Source organism: Anomaloglossus baeobatrachus, chromosome 5, assembly GCF_048569485.1.
Source record: "Anomaloglossus baeobatrachus isolate aAnoBae1 chromosome 5, aAnoBae1.hap1, whole genome shotgun sequence".
Taxonomy (NCBI): domain Eukaryota; kingdom Metazoa; phylum Chordata; class Amphibia; order Anura; family Aromobatidae; genus Anomaloglossus; species Anomaloglossus baeobatrachus.
Window position 1 is genome coordinate 337,468,907 of NC_134357.1, and position 21,106 is coordinate 337,490,012.

Sequence of the window (21,106 nt, forward strand, 5' to 3'; positions counted from 1 at the left end):
CCCGGCACCGGGTGTCCCATTGCCCTGGGGTGGGCGAGTCAAATCTCCTACCCGGTCCCCTCCGGTCCCCCGGTGTCGCCAAAGTGCCCCCCCCGATGCCCTCCCAGAAATCCAAGATGGCGGCGCGCACAGCAGCGCGCCAGCATTCACCCTACTCCTCTGATTTCTGTCGCATGTGCCATGACACATGCAACAGAAAACTCCTCCCTGCCAGGTCACCCCCTATAACCCCACCGGTGTTCCCCGGTGTCCCACCGTACCCGTGCAGCGTTGATCCCCCACGGCCCTCTCCTTCACAATAGACGCTGCCGCATGCACAGAGCGGCTGTCAGCTCAAGTTCCTGTGCTCAGACACAGTGAGTGGTGGTTATGCATCTGTAAGCTAAATGGGTGGCACAGTGGCTCAGTGGTTAGCACTGCAGTCTTGTGACGGCTCAGTGGTTAGCACTGCAGTCTTGCAGCGCTGAAGTCCTGGGTTCAATTCACACCAAGGACACCATCTGCAAGGAGTTTGCATGGGTTTCCTCCAGGTTCTCCGGTTTCTTCCCACACTCCAAAGACATACAGATAGGGAATTTAGATTGTGAGCCCCAATGGGGATAGTGTTCGCAATGTATACAAAGCGCTATGGAATTAATAGCGCTAAATAAATGAATAAATTATTATTATTATTGCAATACCCTGCTCATGAGGTAAGGAACATAGTTGATCAGGAGAGCTATATACTACATTTCCAAATGGAGGCATTTAATTTTATAGTTGCCCTACTGAATGACTACCAAACATGAGAGTCCATTATACGCCACAAGAAAACACATCTAAATAGCGAGCTCTGTTGTTTAGTATTCATTCAGCTGGATAACTGGACTTAAAGAGGTATTCCATCTCCAAGATCCTATCCCCAATATATAGTAGGTGGAATAGCAATAATATCAGCAAATACCAATATTTGGAAATGTAGAATAGTGCTCCTGATAAGGCATGCCCTTACCTCATGAGCAGGGCATTGCAGCTTTGGTAGCAACCGTTACGACATGGACTCTGCTGCTGTGGACCCGGGGAGAGTGGGTGCAGATTCATTGCACCCACACTCCTCACATGGAGGGTCTGCACTCCTAGAAAATGGGGGATACGTTCCCGTTTTTTCCTTACAATAAATTTGTGAAAGAGGGAATGTTTTGGGGAGTTTTCTTTCAAATACATTTTTTTTGTCGATTTTTTTTGTTAGTACTGACAGTTTATGATGTCGGGTATCTGATAGACACCATGACATCACAAACTGCTGGGCTTGATGTCAGGTGACTTTACAACTAGTATCAACCCCATTTATTACCCCGTTTGCCACTGCACCAGGGCACGGGATGAGCTGGGGTAAAGCGCCAGAGGTGGCGCATCTAGGGCATGCGCCACTTCTGGGGCGCCTACGGCCTGCTATTTTTAGGCTGTGAAGGCCCAATAACTATGGACCTTCCCACCCTGAGAATACCAGACCACAGCTGTCCGCTTTACCTTGGCTGGTGATCCAATTTGGGGGGGACCCTACTTTTTTTTGTAATTATTATTATTTATAAAATAATTATAAAAAAAGAGCCTGGGGTGACCTCCACATTGGATCCCCAACCACGGTAAAGCTGCCAGCTGTGGTTTTCAGGCTACAGCCGTCTGCTTTACCCTAGCTGGCTATCAAAAATGGGGGGACCCAACATCTTTTTTTTAACTATTTTTTAAATAAAAAAAAATAATGGGCTTCCCTGTATTTTGATTGCCAGCCAAGGTAACGCCAGGCAGATGGGGGTGGCAACCCGTAGCTGTCTGCTTTATCTGCACTGAGAATCAAAAATACCGCGGAGCGCTACGTCATTTTTTTTAAAGATTTATTTTTACAGCACTGTCATGTCAGGCAATCAAAATACAGGGAAGCCCTTTTTGTTTTTAGTTATTTAAATAAATAATTAAAAAAAAAATATATGTGGGCTCCCGCAGCATTTTTTGTATTGCTAGCTAAGGGTAATCCAAGCAGCTACTGGCTGCTAACCCCCACTGCTTGGTGTTACCTTCACTGGCAATGGAAAATCCAGGGAAGCATTTTTTATTTTTTTTGCCAAAAAACTCCAAAAAAAATGACGTGCGCTTCGCCATATTTTTGTATGCTAGCCAGGTACAGCAGGCAGGTACGGGCTGCTCCCAACCCCCAGCTGCCTATTTGTACCCGGCTGGCAACTAAAAATATAGGGAAGCCCTTTTTTTAATTAATTCATGAATTTTATGAAATAATTAAAAAAAAAAAACGCCGTAGGCTTCGCCCCATTTTTGTGTCCAGCCGGGTACAACTAGGCAGCTGGGATTGGAATCCACAGCACAGGTTAGCCCAAGGTTTCTGGGCCCCTCTGCTGCGAGTTGCAGTCTGCAGCCGCCCCAGAAAATGGCGCTCTCATAGAAGCGCCATCATCTGGCGCTGTATCCAACTCTTCCAACAGCCCTGGAGCCGGGTGGCTTGTTGGGTAATCATGAGTTAATACTGGCTTTGTTTTACTAGCCAGTATTAAGCCAGAGATTCTTAATGTCAGGCACGTTTGACCCGGCCATTAAGAATCTCCAATAAAGGTTTAACAAAAAACACCACACAGAAAAAAAATACTTTAATAGACATAAATACACAGACACATTAGAGACTCCATCTTTATTACCCCCTGTCACCCCTCCACGATCCTGCTCTTCTGTCTTCTTTCCCCTTCAACACATGCAGCTCTGCTCCATCAGACAGCACAGCTGCATGGGAGAAGACGCTGTGCTCCGTGCAGAAATCACTCTGTGAGAGTGACCACAGGCTCCCGGCTGTAAGCGGTGGCACGGGTTGCCATAGCAACGCTGCTCTGATCACGTGATTCCGGTGCCGCTGCGTGCTGGTAGCGGGACATCCCCGTCAATGGCAATGGTGATCTCCGTGATTGACCAGCTGTGTCAGGTCAGCCGGTCAGGAGCCGGCTTCTGCGGACACTGGTAACTACGGTAAACATCGGGTAACCCAGAAGCCCTTTCCTTGGTTACCCGATGTTTACCGTAGTTACCAGCATCCGCCACTCTCACGCTGCCAGTGCCAGCCCCCTGCACACATAGCCAGACTACACATCGTGTTAAATTAACCCGCTGTGTACTGTAACTAGGAGTGCAGGGAGCCAGCGCTAAGCGGTGTGCGCTGGTAACCAAGGTAAATATTGGGTTGGTTACCCGATATTTACCTTAGTTACCAAGCGCAGCATCGCTTCCACGTGTGCTGCTGGCTGGGGGCTGTGGTCACTGGTTGCTGGTGAGATCTGCCTGTGTGACAGCTCACCAGCAACCCGTGCAGCGACACTCCAGCGATCCCTGCCAGGTCAGGTTGCTGGTGGGATTGCTGGAGCGTCGCTTAGTGTGACGGTACCTTAAGGGAACGGGGAAGCAGAGCGGGGAGTCGAGCTAGAGCATGTCGCCGGTACACGGCGATACACAAACATGCACCGTGTAACAGAGATTCAATGACCGGGAGGATTCAGCGTTCATCGGATGGAATAGCGGCAGGAGACAGAGTGCAGGAGGGATCGCGGGGACCGGTAAGTGTTACGGCAATGTTTATTAACTGTATGTGTACATTTATAATGTGTTTTTATGTATTTGTGATTGCCTCCTATTGTTTCCTATGCGGTTCGAGTTCGGTTCGTCGAACCGAACTTGAACGAGACGCCCGTTCGGCGAACCGAACTCGAGCCGAACTGCGACCGGTTCGCTCATCCCTAGTCATAAGCCTCATACGGCGAGACTAGAACTAAAAATAAAATGCTATACCTGGGGACCCTGTTACCGATTTTTCAGTAGGATCTTGGTTATAGGATTGGCCAATATATACAATACTGTATACTGTACTGTAAAAATGAGAAATGCTGATGTTCTTCTGAAGGAACATGTCAATATCATATCTTATGTTAAAATGTCTATATGTCGGGACATAGCTGTAGCCCTGAAGCCTAAGGTGGCCCAAAGGGCCTTTTGACTTATGAAAAGAACGCGCATTATAAATGGCACATAACTAGTGAGACGTATTGCTATAGATTATGCGTTAGGGCCCAGGAGCTTTAAGTTACGCCTCCGCCTGCATGTTACTTTGTATTTTAATCTCCTATAATACTCCCTATCATTAATGTATATATTATATTCCAAGAGCGTAGCAATAGCTGTAATTCAGTATTAACGGGGTAAATGGCAATGTCTGTGTTCAAATGAGGATCCAATGCTGCTCCTCACCCACGTATCCCTTGGGGGATAATATAAAAAGAGGTTAGTGTGTCAATCCCTTTACACTAATCATAAAGTAAATTAATGATCTGGTATTTCCCAAAGACGCATGAAAACAAATCCCTCAACCCCTCCACCCCTACCCCCACGCCTGAGCCTCTTCAATTCTGGCTAATTAGCATTCATTTCTTTAAACGATAGACAGCAAGGGGCCCTGCTCATTGCTATGGCCCTAAGTTCATTACCTCTTGCAGACCAAGCGAGGAGAAAGAGGCAATTAGAGCATTGGGATGTGTCCTTCGTTTAGAATGCCTAATACGGGAATGCCTCGCATTTAACCCATGCAGAATAATCACACATGTCCTCTGCTGACATACTGTCATGTCACATCCTTCTTTCTTCATTAATCCCTTTTCATCCTGCTCTGGCTTCTTGTACTCTGACATTTTCTCATTATTCTATGTTCCTTTTTTTCTACCTGGGTAATTTCTTAAAGAACATTTTCTTAAAATAATACAAATGTTTAGTTAGCCCCTTCTGTCTCGATGCTAAACAAATTCAATTACATCCATTTTTTTGTTTTCTTAACTGTACTGAAAAACCTAGGTGACAACCAATATACCTGCCATGACAGATTCCACAGTGGGGTTTGCTAGGAATCTGTTAAATCAAAAAGACATCCGTGGTGAACAGTCTTGATGTTAGTTCCTCCATTTTGCAGATCCCAAGGGCTTCCTGCTATTCACCTTTTACCCCTGTACAAGGATTTTGCCTTAAGGGCCATTGGGCAAGAAGTCCAAGGAGTATCTGTTGGCCAATAGAGTAAAAACTGTCCAACTGAGGGGAAAACATTCTTGTCAGGGTGAGAACCAGAGTTACAGAGACAAAATGGCAGCATATTCGCTTCTTATATGCAAGGGGACTAGAGTTGAGTGATGTTCGAGACTCGAGGTTTGCCAATTTCATGTTTGAGTGATTTTAGGGGGTGTTCGAGATGGAGCTCGAACTCGAGCTTTTTGCTAAAAGCTCGACCTTTCGAGTTAGGGTCGAGAACGGTTCGATCAACAAAAACGTGGCTTTTCACAGTAAGGCTATGTGCACACGTTGCTATCTGCATGCATCCTGCGTCCTGCGTCCCCAGCACAATCCCTCTCTCTTTCCTACTCACCGATCACTGGCGTCTCGCTACACGGCTGTCAGAAATCTGCGACGTCTTTTCCTCTTTAGAAAATGGCGGCCGCTTCATTATTCAATCAGGTATTCCGTGCTTTCCCCGCACACCGGCGCCCATGATTGGTTGCAGTCAGACACACCCCCATGATGAGTGACAGCTGTCTCACTGCAACCAATCACAGCCGCCGGCGGGCGGGTTTATATCGTGCAGTAAAATAAATAAAAAAAATGCGGTTCCCCCCATATTTGATACCAGCCAGGATAAAGCCACATGTTTGGGGGCTGGTATTGTCAGGATGGAGAGCGCCACGGTATGGAGAGCCCTCCAGCCTAACAATATTACCCAGCAGCCGCCCGTAATTGCCGCATCCATTAGATGCGACAGTCCCGGGACTCCACCCAGCTCATCCCGAATTGCCCTGGTGTGGTGGCAATCAGGGTAATAATGAGTTTAATCATGCCAGGCGTCTCCCCGAGACACCTTCCATGATTAAACTGAAGTAAATAAACACACACAACGAAAAATCCTTTATTTGGAATAAAAGACAAAAAACACCCTCTTTTACCAGTTTATTAATCCCCAAATACACATCCAGGTCCGACGTAATCCACACGACACTGTCAGCTCTGCTACATGAAGATGCAGCAGCACCGTAGAATACGATCGCGCTGTGTCCTCTCCACGTAGGAATGAAGTGAATCGCGCTGTCACCAGAGACTTCACTCTGCAAAGCAGACGTCAAGATTACCAAATCTGCCTATCTTTATCATTAAAGGCAGTAGCTCAGTGGGTAGAGCGCTCGCTTAAGAAGTATATCTTTACGAGTTCTAGTCCCGGTAAAGAATATAATTTTTTTATTTTTAATTTTAAATGATATCGTGCAGTAAAATAAATAAATAAATAATAATTAAAAGAAAAATGTGGTTCCCCCCATATTTGATACCAGCCAGGATAAAGCCACACGGCTGGAGGCTGGTATTGTCAGGATGGGGAACGCCACATTATGGTGAGCCCACCACCCTAACAATATCACCCAGCAGCCGCCCGGAATTGCCGCATTCATTAGATGCGACAGTCCCGGGACTCCACCCAGCTCATCCCGAATTGCCCTGGTGCGGTGGCAATCGGGGGAATAATGAGTTTAATCATGCCAGGCATCTCCCCGAGATACATTCCATGATTAAACTGAAAGTGAAAGTAAAGAAACACACACAGCGAAAAATCCTTTATTTGGAATAAAAGACAAAAAAACACCCTGTTTCACCATTTATTAAAATCCCCAAATACCCCTCCAGGTCTGACGTAATCCATATGACACTGTCAGCGCTGCTACAGAACACGAGTGCTCTGTATCAGCTCCATGTAGCAATGAAGTGAATTAGAGGCAGTAGCTCAGTGGATAGAGCGATCGCCTAAGAAGCATAACTTCACGAGTTTCTGTCCCGGTAAAGAATTTAATGTATTTATTTTTTTATTTTTAATTTTAAATTATTATTATTATATATTTATAATTATAATTTAATTTAATTATTCACTGAGGGGAGGAGCCGGACATCAGCTGTGAGCCGCGAAACACATCTCTAAAATCGGAGCAGTTCACGGAATGAGGCTGCATTGCTCTCTCTTTTTTCTCTTCTCTCTATTTCTCTGTCTCTCTCTCTTTCTCTCTTTCTCTCTCCTCTCTCTTGTTCTCTTTTTTTATCTCTCTCTCTTTTTCTCAGTCTCTTTTTCTCTCTCTCTCTCACTCTCTCTCCTCTCTCTCTTCTCTCTCTCTTCTCCTCTCTCTCTCTTCTCTCTCTTCTTCTCTCCTCTTCTGTCTCTCTTCTCTCTATTCTCCCTCTCCGCTCTCTCTCCTCTCTCTTCTCTCTCTCTCCCCTCTCTTCTCTCTCTTTTCTCTATCTTCTCTCTCTCTTCTTTCTCTCTCTTTCTCAGACCTGGTGATGATCAGCTGATGCGGTCACCTGACGGAATCAGCTGACACTATAAGTCGAGCGGTGTGGCCGGCTTTTTACCACCCGGCTAAACTATCAGCTGATGCTGTCGGACAGGAGTCTGCTCTGAAGTGTGTAGTTTGTTTTATTTTTTTTGCACTGATGCATCAGCTGCTTGTATAAAAGCCGTTTATACAATCAGCTGCTGTGTCATGTGATTCAGGCCCTTGAACTGGACACATCATTTGATCTCTTTGCCTTCCAGCAAACCGATCAGATGATATTGGATCCGGATTGGCGGCGCGGGACCCTTGACCCAGGATTACTGTGGAGGGGGGTTCTTTATTTGAATAAAGATGGAGGCACTAATTGTGTTGTGTTTTATTTCTAATAAAAATATTTTTCTGTGTGTTGTGTTATTTTTATCTGTACTAGAAATTCATGGTGGCCATGTCTAATATTGGCATGACACCATGAATTTCGGGCTTAAGGCCAGTTGATAATATACAGCTAGCCCTAACCCCATTATTTCCCAGCGAGCCACCCGTCACCAGGGCAGCTGGAAGAGTTGGATACAGTGCCAGAAGATGGCGCTTCTATGAAAGCGACATTTTCTGGGGCGGCTGTGGACTGCAATTCACAGCATGGGTGCCCAGAAAGCTTGGGCACCCTGAGCTGCGGATTCCAATCCCAAGCTGCCTAGTTGTACCTGGCTGGACACAAAAATTGGGCGCAGCCCACGTCATTTTTTTTTTAATTATTTCATGACATTCATGAAATAATTAAAAAAAAAAAGGGCTTCCCTATATTTTTGGTTCCCAGCCGGGTACAAATAGGCAGCTGGGGGTTGGGGGCAGCCCGCAGCTGCCTGCTGTACCTGGCTAGCATAGAAAAACATGGCGAAATAAAAATACTTTAATAGAAATAAATACACAGACACACTTAGAGACTCCATGTTCATTACTCCCTCGCATCCCTCCATGATCCATGGTCTTCTGTTTTTTTTCTCCTTCAACTCATGCAGCTCTGCTACATCAGACAGCACTGCTTGGGAGGAAGACGCTGCTGCTTACAATGCAGTCTATATCACTCAGTGAGTGAGCAGCAGCTGCGTGCTGTAAGCAATGATGTCACCGCTGACAGGCGCGTTTCTATAGCAATAGTGATCTCCGTTATTGACCGGCTGTGGCAGCCGGTGAATAACGGAACGGGGAAGCAGAATGGAGAGCCGACCATGTGTCAGAGCATCTCGCCGGTACACGGGGATGCACAAACGAGCACTGCGTACCGGAGAGATGCACTGACAGGACCTAGCAATGACGTCTAGCCATGTGACCAGTCTGTAGCCAAAGAGATAATAGACACGTAACTGGTCACATGCTGGTCACATTTTTTGACGTCACGGAAGGTCCTATCAACAGTGCTGGTTACCGGGAGGACGCAGCAATTATCGGAAGGAAAAGCGGCGGGAGAAAAAGTGCAGGACGCGTTGCGGGAACAGGTAAGCGTTATGGCAATGTTTATTAACTGTATGTGTTTGCCTGCCATTGGTTTCAATGGGGCTCGAGAGGTTTGTCGAACAGTTTGACGAACCAAACCGAACTCGAGCCTCTAGAGGCTCGCTCATCTCTAAAGGGTACATGTGACTTAGGTACTCAAAAACACAAGCCCTTGTGTCTGAACATTGTGGATGGTTTCTGCACCTTGATTGGCTGCCAGAACATCCACACATTGTTAAGAAAAAAAACAAAACAGTCCACCGCTCCTCTAACCTTTCCCCACCCCCTCCTCTCATCAAACATTTCACCCCACTCATTATACAGCACCACTAGCATAGCCAAAGTCATAATAATGTAGAAAAGTATTAGTGCATCCGCAAACAGTAACTGAACAAAGCCGAACATTCCCGATTTTTGAGAAAAGGCTTTCGAACCCAGATCTGTGTGGGCAAGGATTGTGCTGAATTTAAAGTTGGCATATGTTTTTTGAATAAGTTCACTCATCTCTACTTGTAAGGAGGTGGTTGGATTTCTGCCCCTGAAGACATAAGCATATCTCTGTATAGAATGTATATAAAAGGAATGAAAATGTAAAGAGTAAAATTGCAATGTAGAAATATAAATGTAAGATAGAATTGTTATATAGGATGTTGTAGGAAATGTCTCTATCTAGTAGCATGTTTTATTTAGAGCTTGAAGCAATAGCTGACAGTTAGGATCGAAAGGGGTTAAATTGTGGGATTAGCCCACAAGAGAGCAATTAGGTCCTATAAGGTGAGGAGAGACTCCATCAGAGTTTTTTGGAGCTAGGGCCAGACAGAGACAAGTGGGTGCTGATCAGGAAGGAATCCCAAACTCCCAGGCGTGATGACTTCTGGACGGCTGGAGTATAAAGCTCTGGGCTGGTGGTAAGGAGATGCCCAAAATCCCCCTTCTGTATAGTGGTAGGTGACAAGGAGTTGCCAGAAAAAAAGAGTTAGGGAGCTCAAGATTGAGAGTGAAGGTTGGCAGTGCTACTGAAGACACTACATTTCACGCAGCACAGAGTTCGCCCAGTTATTTAGTGCAGAAACTTATGTAATGTCTGGGGCAAGAGGTTTGAGTAGGGTGGCCAGTGAGGTACCTGAACTGACTCCCAGTGGAGGAGTACAGGACATGGAGCTGTGGGGATATGAGAGAAGGGGCTCTGAAATACATGCAAACCCAGTGAGGGAAAATGGATAAGCCTTGAAGTATGTGATGTGAAATGGAACAGCCATGAAGTATATTGTGATGTGAAAGGAACCAAAGAAGTGTATGTGCCAATTGTGCTGTGTTTCCACAGGATAATATTATTTTAAAGTAAAAGTTCTTTTATATAAACCAAAATAAAGTGTTGACTGATTTTTGCATGGTGGGCCGCCTGAGACGGAGAATACAGAAGGCAGCAGTGAACAAGTACGTGTACTGCACCCCACACAGTTAACCAGGAACGCATATTTTCTGTAACATACCAGAGCATAATACTTCTCAGAACATAACTCCATGTCAAATTCCATGGCACCCAAATGCATCTCAAGGTTCTGGCCAACTGGTCCAGGCAGCCATTATCTATCCCCCATTTCCTTGAGATGGCTGAATTGTCATTGTAAATAAGCACTTGTACCTTGCCCCCCCCATCTCATTGTAGATTGTAAGCTCTCACGAGCAGGGTTGTCTTTTTTCCCTCTAAATATTATATTTTCTATAACTGTTACTTATTTGTATATGATCCCTTGAATTCTAAAGCGCTGCGGAATATGTTGGCGCTATAGAAATAAAGATTATTATTATTATTATTATTATTATTATTAATACGGCAGTGAAAACTAGACCACGACTACCGCCCTCAGACACCCTACATATGGAGTAGTTGGCAGGATGAAGCCATGCATCAAAGAGACATGTCCGTTGCGAGGAAGGCTTCTGTGAAAAGAAAGATGGCATCCGCGGCATAGGTGTGTCGCCCCTGCGTCGGCAGCCTGCCGCTGCCGCTCGGATCCGGATCCGCGGTGGCTCGAGGGGTCTCCGAACCCAAGGTGTCACGTGACCACCCAGAATAAAGGGGGGGTATTTACAGGGGAAGGTTTGTGATGTCACCCGTGGTGCGTGGTAAGGTGGAGTACCACCGCTGCGATTGGGAGTACCTGGTGGTGATGGTGCGGGCAGCCAGGTGTTTAACCACTCCACGGATAGAGGGAATGCCCCGGGACTCGGTGATGGTGTCATGGAGGTGCTGTCGGGCCTTTAAGGGTTAATTGCGAACTCACTCAGTCCAATAACGCTGATGCTGACAACCGTGGTAAACCAAAGTTCTTGATGCCACTGCAGCAGGGAGGGAGCACACCTGGATCTCTTGCCCGTTGGTGTTGCTTGTTAGCCTGTGACCTTGACCATAGCACCTCTTTTCTGTAGTTGGTCCCTTTTAGCATAGATTTAAATGGGTCCCACTCATCAGTATGGCTAACTGGGTGAGCTTGCTTTGGATTTTCTGGACTATGTAGTGGGAAAGTCCTATCCCCCTCGTTGCGCTAGTACCCCGATTTTGGAGCAGGTGGAGAATGGATCTTGAAAGCTCCATCCTCGTCGGGTAAATTACCAGGACGACTGAAGCTACTTCCTGGCCTAGGGTCCACGTACCCCGTCGTGCCCTGGTCCCAGCCCGTTGATGGCACAAGGCCGCCGGATGTCCTTTTCGACAGTCCGTGACCCTTGTCACGATCCCCTGCGACCAGGGTCCAGCTCTTACCAGGCCCAGACCAACATCTGCTACCTAGTAGTCTCAAGGAGCCCAGCTCCTGACCTCTCCTCTCGAGAGTTAATTCACAACTCCCTTGTGACCTCTCCTCTTAAGAGTCACCACACAACTAACTTGTGACCTCTCACTCCTCAACTAACTGTCTCCTGACACTCCTGACCTCCCCTTACCAACCCCCTAAGTGGGCATCCCTATTCCCTTCAGGCTGTCCACTGGTGTGTCTGGTGGGTGTGATGCAGAGTGTTCCTAGGGTTTTGATTAGCTTGTTCTTAGCAACACCAAAGGTCAGGGACCCGCAATCAAGGAGGAGGTAGATATCATGCAGAAGGGCAGATTGCACAATACCCTTTAACTACCTGATAGGCCAGGGCATCACATAGGCAAGGATGGTGAATGACGATGCACTGAGGAGAAGAGGCTCTGCCCATTGTGGGCATTGTAGCCTGGTAAAAGCACGAAGATGTGTCTGGCCCACAACATGCTCTGTGCAGTGAGTCTGTCCTATGGTGTGTAAAAGACACCTTTCCACATATTCAATCACAGTCCACCCTCTCCACCATGACGAAGACCAAAGTGCTGTTTAAGGACAACAGGGATACAATTGTAGACCTAGACAAGGCTGGGATGGGCTACAGGACAATGGGCAAGCAGCTTGGTGACAAGGCAACAACTGTTGGTGCAATTATTAGAAAATGGAAGAAACAGATGATGACTGTCAATCTGTCTCTTTCTGGGGCAAGATCTTGCCTCGCGGGTAAGGATAATTCTGAGAAAGGTCAGGAATGAACCCATAACTACATGGGAGGGCCTGATCAATGACCAGAAGAAACCTGGGACCACAGTCTCAAAGATTGCAGTTAGTAACACACTACACCATCATAGATTAAAATTCTGCAGGCCACGCAAGGTCCCCCTGCTCACACCAGCACATGTCCAGGCCCATTTAAAGTTTGCCAATGACCATCTGGATGATCCAGAGGAGGTATCGGAGAAGTTCCTGTGGTCATATGACAACAAAATAGTTTTTGGTATCAACTCCACTTACCATGTTTTGAGAAATAAGGATGAGTACAGCCCTAAGAACACTGTCCATACCATGAAGCATGAGGGTGGAAACATCATCATTTGGGTGTGTTTTCTGCAGAGGGGACAGGACAACTACTTTGTATTAAACTCCTTCTCTCAGTAACAGAATTGAAGATGAGTCGTGGTTGTGTCTTCCAGCATGATAATGACCTGAAACACACAGCTAGGGCAAATAAGGACTGACCTCGTACGAAGCATTTCAAGGTCCTGGAAGGGCCTAGCCAGTCTCCAGTCCTGAACCCAATAGAAAATCTTTGGTAGGAGCTGAAACTCAATGTTACCCAGCGACAGCCCCAAAACCTGAAAGATCTGGAGATCTGTATGGAGGAGTGGGCCAAAATCCCTGCTGCAGTGTGTGCAAATGTGGACAAGAGCTACAGGAAACGTCTGTAATTGCAAACAAAGATTTTTATACCAAATATTAAGTTCTGTTTTTTGTATTGTATCAAATACTTATTTCATCACAATAAAACAATAAAATGCAAAATAATTATTTAACAATCATACAATGTGATTACTGTTTTTTTTTATTCTGTCTGTCACAGTTGAAGTGACCCTACAATACAAATTACAGACCTGTCCATTCTTTGTAGGTAGGAAAATTTGCAATATCGGCAATGTATTAAATACTTATTTTCCAGACTGCATATGGTTTTGGAGAGTTGATCTTACTGACAAATTCTCTTTAAAGAAAAGAAGAAATGTAATATTAGAATAAAAAAAAACATAAATACACTCATCACTGCTGTCTTTTTAAAACATCTACATATTGAAAGAGGTTCTAATGCAGAGGTTTCAAACACACGGCCCCTCAGGCTGCTTCTTGTGGACCGAAGGCACGTGCCCCCCTCGATGATCGTGGCTGATGCAGGGGCTGCAGCCGTGAATGCACACTGCTTTATTTCAGATGAACATTTTACTGGCGCTAAGCAGAATCAAGCTCTCTTTGCACTAGTCCAATGGCAGCAACTGGCCAATCAGAAGCAAGCAGCTTATGTGTATGATATCACCTGCTTACCTCTGATTGGCCAGCGGCTACCATTGGAATAGTGGAGAAAGAGCTTGACTCTATGCGTCACCAGAACATTCATCTGAATTTTATATGAAGTACTGACAGCAGCTGTGATCGTCAAGGGGGGCTCATGCCTGCAGGCCACAAGAAGAAGGGAAGAAAACGCCGAGGGAACAGAGTTCAGGTGAGAAGAATGTGTGAGATGAATGTGTGTGTGTGTGTGTGTGTGTGTGTGTGTATGTGTTTAATAGAATAAAGTTGCACTCTCAGGTCTTTGCAAAGCAGTGCGACTTTAATTTACAAAGTGAATGAATACATAGGCAAGAACAAGTTCAATTGGAAAAGTGATGTATATTGACGGTTCGCTGCTAGTGCTAGGAATTCATGTACATAATGGCGGAATGTATATCATTGTTTGTTCTCCTGAACAAATAAATGGGCACGGGGTCTTTAAGTTGTCAGAAGATAGGAAATAGCTGTAGCAGCTCATGTGTGGGGAGTAACCCACGTTAGTCCACTATGGTAAAGGGAAGGAGGTGATGCGACTCCTTATATTTGAATGTCCCAGGCGCTTCCGCACCTACTACGTGTCCGCATGACATTGCTAGTGTATGTGTGTGTATGTGTGTGTGTGTGTGTTTAATGGCACAATAGGGGACATTGCTACAAGAAGAGGATCAGTCATGTACATTACTACAAGAAGAGACCTGTGTCGCGGGCGGGGAGGAGGGTGTCAGCACACCGCGCTCACCCCTTCTGCTCGGGTCCGGCAGTTGCTCCTGGTGGCTCGAGCTGTGGGCCGGATCCCGGGGTGTCTCGAGCGACACTCCTCGCCCGTGAGTGAAAAGGGGGTGTTTGTTGGGGTTATAGTTCGTGACGCCACCCACGGTTGTGGTGATTGCACCACCGCTGCTTTGGATGGGGATCCCGGGGATGGTGATGGGAGCAGCCAGGTGTTGTGTTGCCCCTCCGTGGGTAGGGGTTGGTGATCCCGGGGCCCAGTGGGGTGCAGGGGCGCAGGGGCAGCGCTGTGCCTTGCGGCACTGAGGTACTCACTCAGCCAGTAAACACGACACAGTTCTCGGTAAACAAACGGCTGGTTGGACGGGTCCCTCGGACGGTTCACGGTGCTGCGGTTCCCTGCAGTTAGCGGTGACGGTCTCTTCCCTGCACCTTTGAAATGTCTTGTGGTATCGGTGGATTCCCTCCGGTTACCCGCTCCCCGGCTGCAATCTGGGCCGGAGGAGCTCTACACTTTGCCCGCAGGCGCCGGCCCTGGGAAACTGGTGCCTTGGCGGTGGCGGTGTTTCCCCGTTGTGGTTGGACCTTTGCCGTCAATCAGGACTTGCTTGTTGGGAGATCTACGTCCCCTTCACTAACGGATTTAGCAATTTACAGCGACTCCAAGCCTTGCTGGGATCCGAAAGCCCCTGCTCTGGTACTGACTGCCCTTTGTATACTGCTCCAGGCCCTGGATACACACAGCCTCCGCGGCCCTTCCAGCAACCTCCAGACAGTCCCACTGCAGATCTTCACCGCTGTCTGCTGACCTTGCTGTTCTGGCCCTACACAAAGCTGGGCTCTCAGGCTTTCTTTCCTTCTGTCACTTTACTGGCTTCTCTCCTTTACACTTCTCTACTTTCACCACTTTCACTTCTCTGTTTACTCTAGCCCTCTGCTAGACTTCACTCTGTCTTCACTCTTGCCCTCCCTGGGCTAATCTTCTGCGCTCCTCTCCACTCTAGCCCTGCCTGGGCTAATCTCCTGGTTTACTTCCTGCCTCCAGAGTTGTGAGCTCCTAGGTGGGCGGAGCCAACCGCCTGGCCCACCCCCTGGTGTGCATCATCAACCTCTGGAGGAAGGCAACAAGGATTTCTGGTTAGCTGGTGTACCTGCAGGGAATGTGGGGTGCGTGTGTGTTGTTATCTGTGTCCCCTGGCTTGCCCAGGGCGACACATTCCCCCTTAGCAAAACGCAGACCGTCCTCGGGCTGCCCGTCCAACACCGGTTTTATTTTCCTTTTTGTTTTTCTGAAAAGGTAAAACGGTATAACATTATCAACGGTAAATAATATACATTTTTAATCAAAAACTCTTCCCAAAACGGGAGGCACATTTACTTAAACGTTTCAACGGTATACGGTCACGGCTTCCGCTCTCTCCCACCCAAGCAACCTGGCCCTGATGCTGCCCCTAAAACCCAGGCAGCACCCCTTGACCCACAGTCCAGCACAAGTCACCCGAGCGGGATCTGTCCTTGCCCTCCAGAGGGTGGCCACCGGTTCCTTTGGTGGCTGGGCCCTAGCCTGCTCTGCTGAGGGCCCTCCCTCCAACCTGCCTCTCCGGAGGCGGCATTGCGGAAACGGTAACGGTACCCAACATATTTACATGCCACTAACGTTTGTGGTTGCCCTGCAGAGTTCACGGGCTTGTCCATGGATAGTTCCCATGCATTTTAAACGGTCCCCACGGGGACAACGGTGCCGGCTCCGGCCGGTTCAATCAAGCAGACAATCAGGTGACAAACTTCGGTAAATCAATTTTCATTTTTCAAAACTTTCAAACTTTTTCAAACATACAAATAACTCAGTGGTGGTCCCAACGGGGGACGGTGCAACGGGCATCCGCTGCCCTACTCCGGTCCTGCTGCTGCTTCATCCGAGGGAGGGGGTGCAGAGCTCACCTTGCTCTCCGGGCTGCCCTTCAGCTTTACGTCCAGGGCAAACCACCCCCTCTCTCCGCAGTGCCGGGTGTAACGCACCATGTCCCCTGGTATAAGATTGCGGCCAGGATGCTCTTCGGGCAGGTGAGCATGTACATCCCGCCGAGCCACAAACACCTCGGCCTCCAGGCCCGGTTCGTATATGAACCCGTAGCCCCGGCGGATATCGAATCGCCTCACCTGCCCCTCGTAGAACGGGCCCCGGACACGGAAGGTCGCTTGCCGCAGGTTTTCCTTCTCCCTTATGGCTCGGGCCACCAGCTCGGCTTTCCTTCGCTCCCTCTCCGCGATCTCCAGGCCCAGCTTGGTCGGCTCCCTGTCCCAGTATGGCTCCGGCGCACGGGTTGAGCCCCGCGGGACATCCAGCACGTTACCCACTGTCAGAAAGGTGGGCAGCGTATCCCGCGGTGTCATGGCCTTGGGCGCCGCTTTGCAGCAACAACCCAGCGCCACCTCAGCCGAGGTGTGGGGGATGGGCACAGGGGCTTTCCGCAGCTGGGCCCTCGGCTCGGAGCGGGTCATCGGCTCCGGCTCGGGAAGCTGCTCGGGGACTGTCTCTGGCACTATCTTCGGGGCCTTCCATGGCAATGCCTCCGGTTGGCTTCGGGCTCCGGCTACAGGTCGGTCCGCTGGGGCGGACGGGCTGGGTATCGCTACCGGTTGCGGTGGTAGCGGGCCTAGTGGCGGGGTCACGGCCTCCGAGACGGGTGGCGAGGGAGGCAACGGGGGGAGAGGGCTTGGACCGGGTCCCTCAGCCGCAGCGACCGGTCCCTCCGGGACATAGGGGCGTGGGTCACTCACCCTCCCTTCCTCCGCTTCCTCCTCGCGTCTCCGCACGGCTGCCAAAACGTCCGCCATGTCGGTCTCCCACTCCTCCAGGAGGAGCTGCATTTTGACCTGCAGCCTTAGATGGAGCTGCGCGGTCCGGATCTCCACCCACGCTGCGGTTCCCGGCGCGGGGGCCACGGTGTTTCGGGACGGCATCCACATGGTATCTCCACTGTTTGCTTCCAGGAACGGTATTCTGGCAAGGTCCTGGCGTCCCTGCTTTTATAGCGGCGACTACATGCCGCCAGCCGCCATCGCGTCCCCCTTAGCTCTTTCCGGCCCCTCCTCTCTCGGGGCGGGGTTTTGGCCTTCGCGCCTCTACTGCTCGAGAAGACGCTCGAGCGGGAACTTTTCGCGCCAAAGATGGCGGCTTCTGAAATTTTTCTGCCGGATGCCTCCGGCGGTAACAAGGCGCACCTCTACCTGACGGCAGAGCGGTAAGATCCTGTTCGTGACGCCAAGTTGTCGCGGGCGGGGAGGAGGGTGTCAGCACACCGCGCTCACCCCTTCTGCTCGGGTCCGGCAGTTGCTCCTGGTGGCTCGAGCTGTGGGCCGGATCCCAGGGTGTCTCGAGCGACACTCCTCGCCCGTGAGTGAAAAGGGGGTGTTTGTTGGGGTTATAGTTCGTGACGCCACCCACGGTTGTGGTGATTGCACCACCGCTGCTTTGGATGGGGATCCCGGGGATGGTGATGGGAGCAGCCAGGTGTTGTGTTGCCCCTCCGTGGGTAGGGGTTGGTGATCCCGGGGCCCAGTGGGGTGCAGGGGCGCAGGGGCAGCGCTGTGCCTTGCGGCACTGAGGTACTCACTCAGCCAGTAAACACGACACAGTTCTCGGTAAACAAACGGCTGGTTGGACGGGTCCCTCGGACGGTTCACGGTGCTGCGGTTCCCTGCAGTTAGCGGTGACGGTCTCTTCCCTGCACCTTTGAAATGTCTTGTGGTATCGGTGGATTCCCTCCGGTTACCCGCTCCCCGGCTGCAATCTGGGCCGGAGGAGCTCTACACTTTGCCCGCAGGCGCCGGCCCTGGGAAACTGGTGCCTTGGCGGTGGCGGTGTTTCCCCGTTGTGGTTGGACCTTTGCCGTCAATCAGGACTTGCTTGTTGGGAGATCTACGTCCCCTTCACTAACGGATTTAGCAATTTACAGCGACTCCAAGCCTTGCTGGGATCCGAAAGCCCCTGCTCTGGTACTGACTGCCCTTTGTATACTGCTCCAGGCCCTGGATACACACAGCCTCCGCGGCCCTTCCAGCAACCTCCAGACAGTCCCACTGCAGATCTTCACCGCTGTCTGCTGACCTTGCTGTTCTGGCCCTACACAAAGCTGGGCTCTCAGGCTTTCTTTCCTTCTGTCACTTTACTGGCTTCTCTCCTTTACACTTCTCTACTTTCACCACTTTCACTTCTCTGTTTACTCTAGCCCTCTGCTAGACTTCACTCTGTCTTCACTCTTGCCCTCCCTGGGCTAATCTTCTGAGCTCCTCTCCACTCTAGCCCTGCCTGGGCTAATCTCCTGGTTTACTTCCTGCCTCCAGAGTTGTGAGCTCCTAGGTGGGCGGAGCCAACCGCCTGGCCCACTCCCTGGTGTGCATCATCAACCTCTGGAGGAAGGCAACAAGGATTTCTGGTTAGCTGGTGTACCTGCAGGGAATGTGGGGTGCGTGTGTGTTGTTATCTGTGTCCCCTGGCTTGCCCAGGGCGACACACCTGCATGGGCACATTAGTAAAAGGGCACAAGGATGGGTAAATTAGTATTGGATGGGGATGAGGATGGGCACATTACTACAGGATGGTGACCAGGATCGGAACATTACCTCAAGAAGACGAACAGGATGGGGGACATTACTAAAAAATGTTGGCCAAAATAAAATGTAAACAAAAAATAAATAAATAAAGCATTACTTTTTTTATCATCAAGAAGTTTTTATATATATATATATATATATATATATATATATATATATATATATATATATACTAGCTGTAGGACCCAGGCGCTGCCCAGGATAGTAGCTGTCTCTCTGTCTCTCTCCCAGTTGCTGTCTGTCTCTTTCCTTGTCTGTCTGTGTCTATGTCTCTGTTTGTCTGTTTCTATCTCTCTGTCTGTATTTGTATCAGTCTATCTGTCTCCATCTCTATGTCTGTCTCTCTCTATCTCTCTGCCTGTCTCTATGTGTGTGTCTGTCTGTATCTCTCTTTCCCCGTCTGTCTCTTTCTGTCTCTTTTCCTGTCTGTCTCTTTCCCTGTCTGTCTCTTTCCCAGTCTGTCTCCTTCCCCGTCTGTCTCTTTCCCCATCTGTCTCTTTGCCCGTCTGTCTCTTTGCGCGTCTGTCTCTTTGCCCGTCTGTCTCTTTGCCCGTCTGTCTCTTTCCAGGGCTGTCTCTTTCCAGGGCTGTCTCTTTCGAGGGATGTCTCTTTGCCCGGCTGTCTCTTTGCCTGGCTGTCTCTTTGCCCGGCTGTCTCTTTGCCTGGCTGTCTCTTTCCAGGTCTGTCTCTTTACAGGTCTGTCTCTTTGCCCATCTGTCTCTGTCTCTATCTCTCTGTCTCTTTCCCTGTCTGTCTCTGTCTGTGTCTCTGTTTGTCTGTCTTTTTCTGTCTCTCACTCACACATAAGCTTCTTATACTAACAGTTTATTTTGCTCCTATAGCAACCACTGACAGTTGCTATTAATAGCCCGTATCTCCCAGCTCCATTCAGATTAATGGAGGCAGGATTTTGGAGACTAACTGTAAAGCGCGGGGTTACATTTTCCCATCCAAACATAGTCTATGACATTCCCTGAGTCACATGAGGCGTCTGTGAAAAATGTTGTGATTGTAAATGCGACGGTGCAGAGTCCTTTAGTGGACATACAGACACACATACACTCAGCTTTATATATATATATATATATATATATACCAGAAGGTGGCCCGATTCTACGCATCGGGTATTCTAGAATTTACGTATTGTGTAGTTCATGTATGATTTTTGTTATATATATATATATATATATATAGATGTTGTTGTGTGTAGTTACCAAGTGTTTGTGTAGGGGCTGTACATGTTCTGGGTGTTGTCTGGGTGTGGCGGGGGGTGAGAGCGGTGTTGTTTGTGTGTTGCGTTGTTTGTGGAGCGCTGTGTGTCTGTAGCGTTGTGTGTGTGTTGCGCGGTTTGTGTGTGTGTGGTGTGTTTTGGGGGGAGGTATGTTTTGTGCAATGTGTGTGTTGTGCGGTATGTGCGTATATTTGTGTGTGCAGCGTTGTCTGTGTGTGGGTGTCTGTGTAGGGCAGTTGTTTGTGGTTCCCAGTGTGTGTGTGTGGTGTGTTGTGCAGTGCGCGCGCGTGTGTGTGTTGGGGGGAGGTGTGCACTTCCCATCATGCTCCATCCCCCATGCAACGCACTCACCATCGTGCTCCATCCCCTATGCTGCGCACCCCCCATCGTGCTCCATCTCCCATCCTGCGCACTCGTAAACGTGCTCCATCCGCCATGCAGCGCACTCCCCATCGTGCTCCATCCTCCATGCTGCGCACTCCCCATCGTGCTCCATCCTCCATGCTGCGCACTCCCAAACGTGCTCCAGCCGCCATGCTGCGCACTCCCAAACGTGCTCCATCCGCGATGCTGCGCACTCCCAAACGTGCTCCATCCGCCATACGCCGCACTCCCCATCGTGCTCCATCCGCCATGCAGCGCACTCCCCATCGTGCTCCATCCCCCATGCTGCGCACTCCCAAACGTGCTCCATCCGCCATGCTGCGCACTCCCCATCGTGCTCCATCTCCCATGCTGCGCACTCTCAAACGTGCTCCATCCGCCATGCT

General features: G+C 49.1%; 1 long non-coding RNA gene across 1 annotated transcript in view; it reads right to left on the bottom strand.

Annotated features, from left to right (window-relative positions):
• Window positions 1-13,377: 13,377 nt before the first annotated feature.
• LOC142310086 (uncharacterized) overlaps window positions 13,378-21,106 on the bottom strand; it is a 338,210-nt gene continuing 330,481 nt past the window's right edge. Inside the window, exon 3 of the long non-coding RNA XR_012754081.1 lies at window positions 13,378-13,418. This is a non-coding gene — a long non-coding RNA (uncharacterized LOC142310086). The remainder of the gene's footprint in view (window positions 13,419-21,106) is intronic.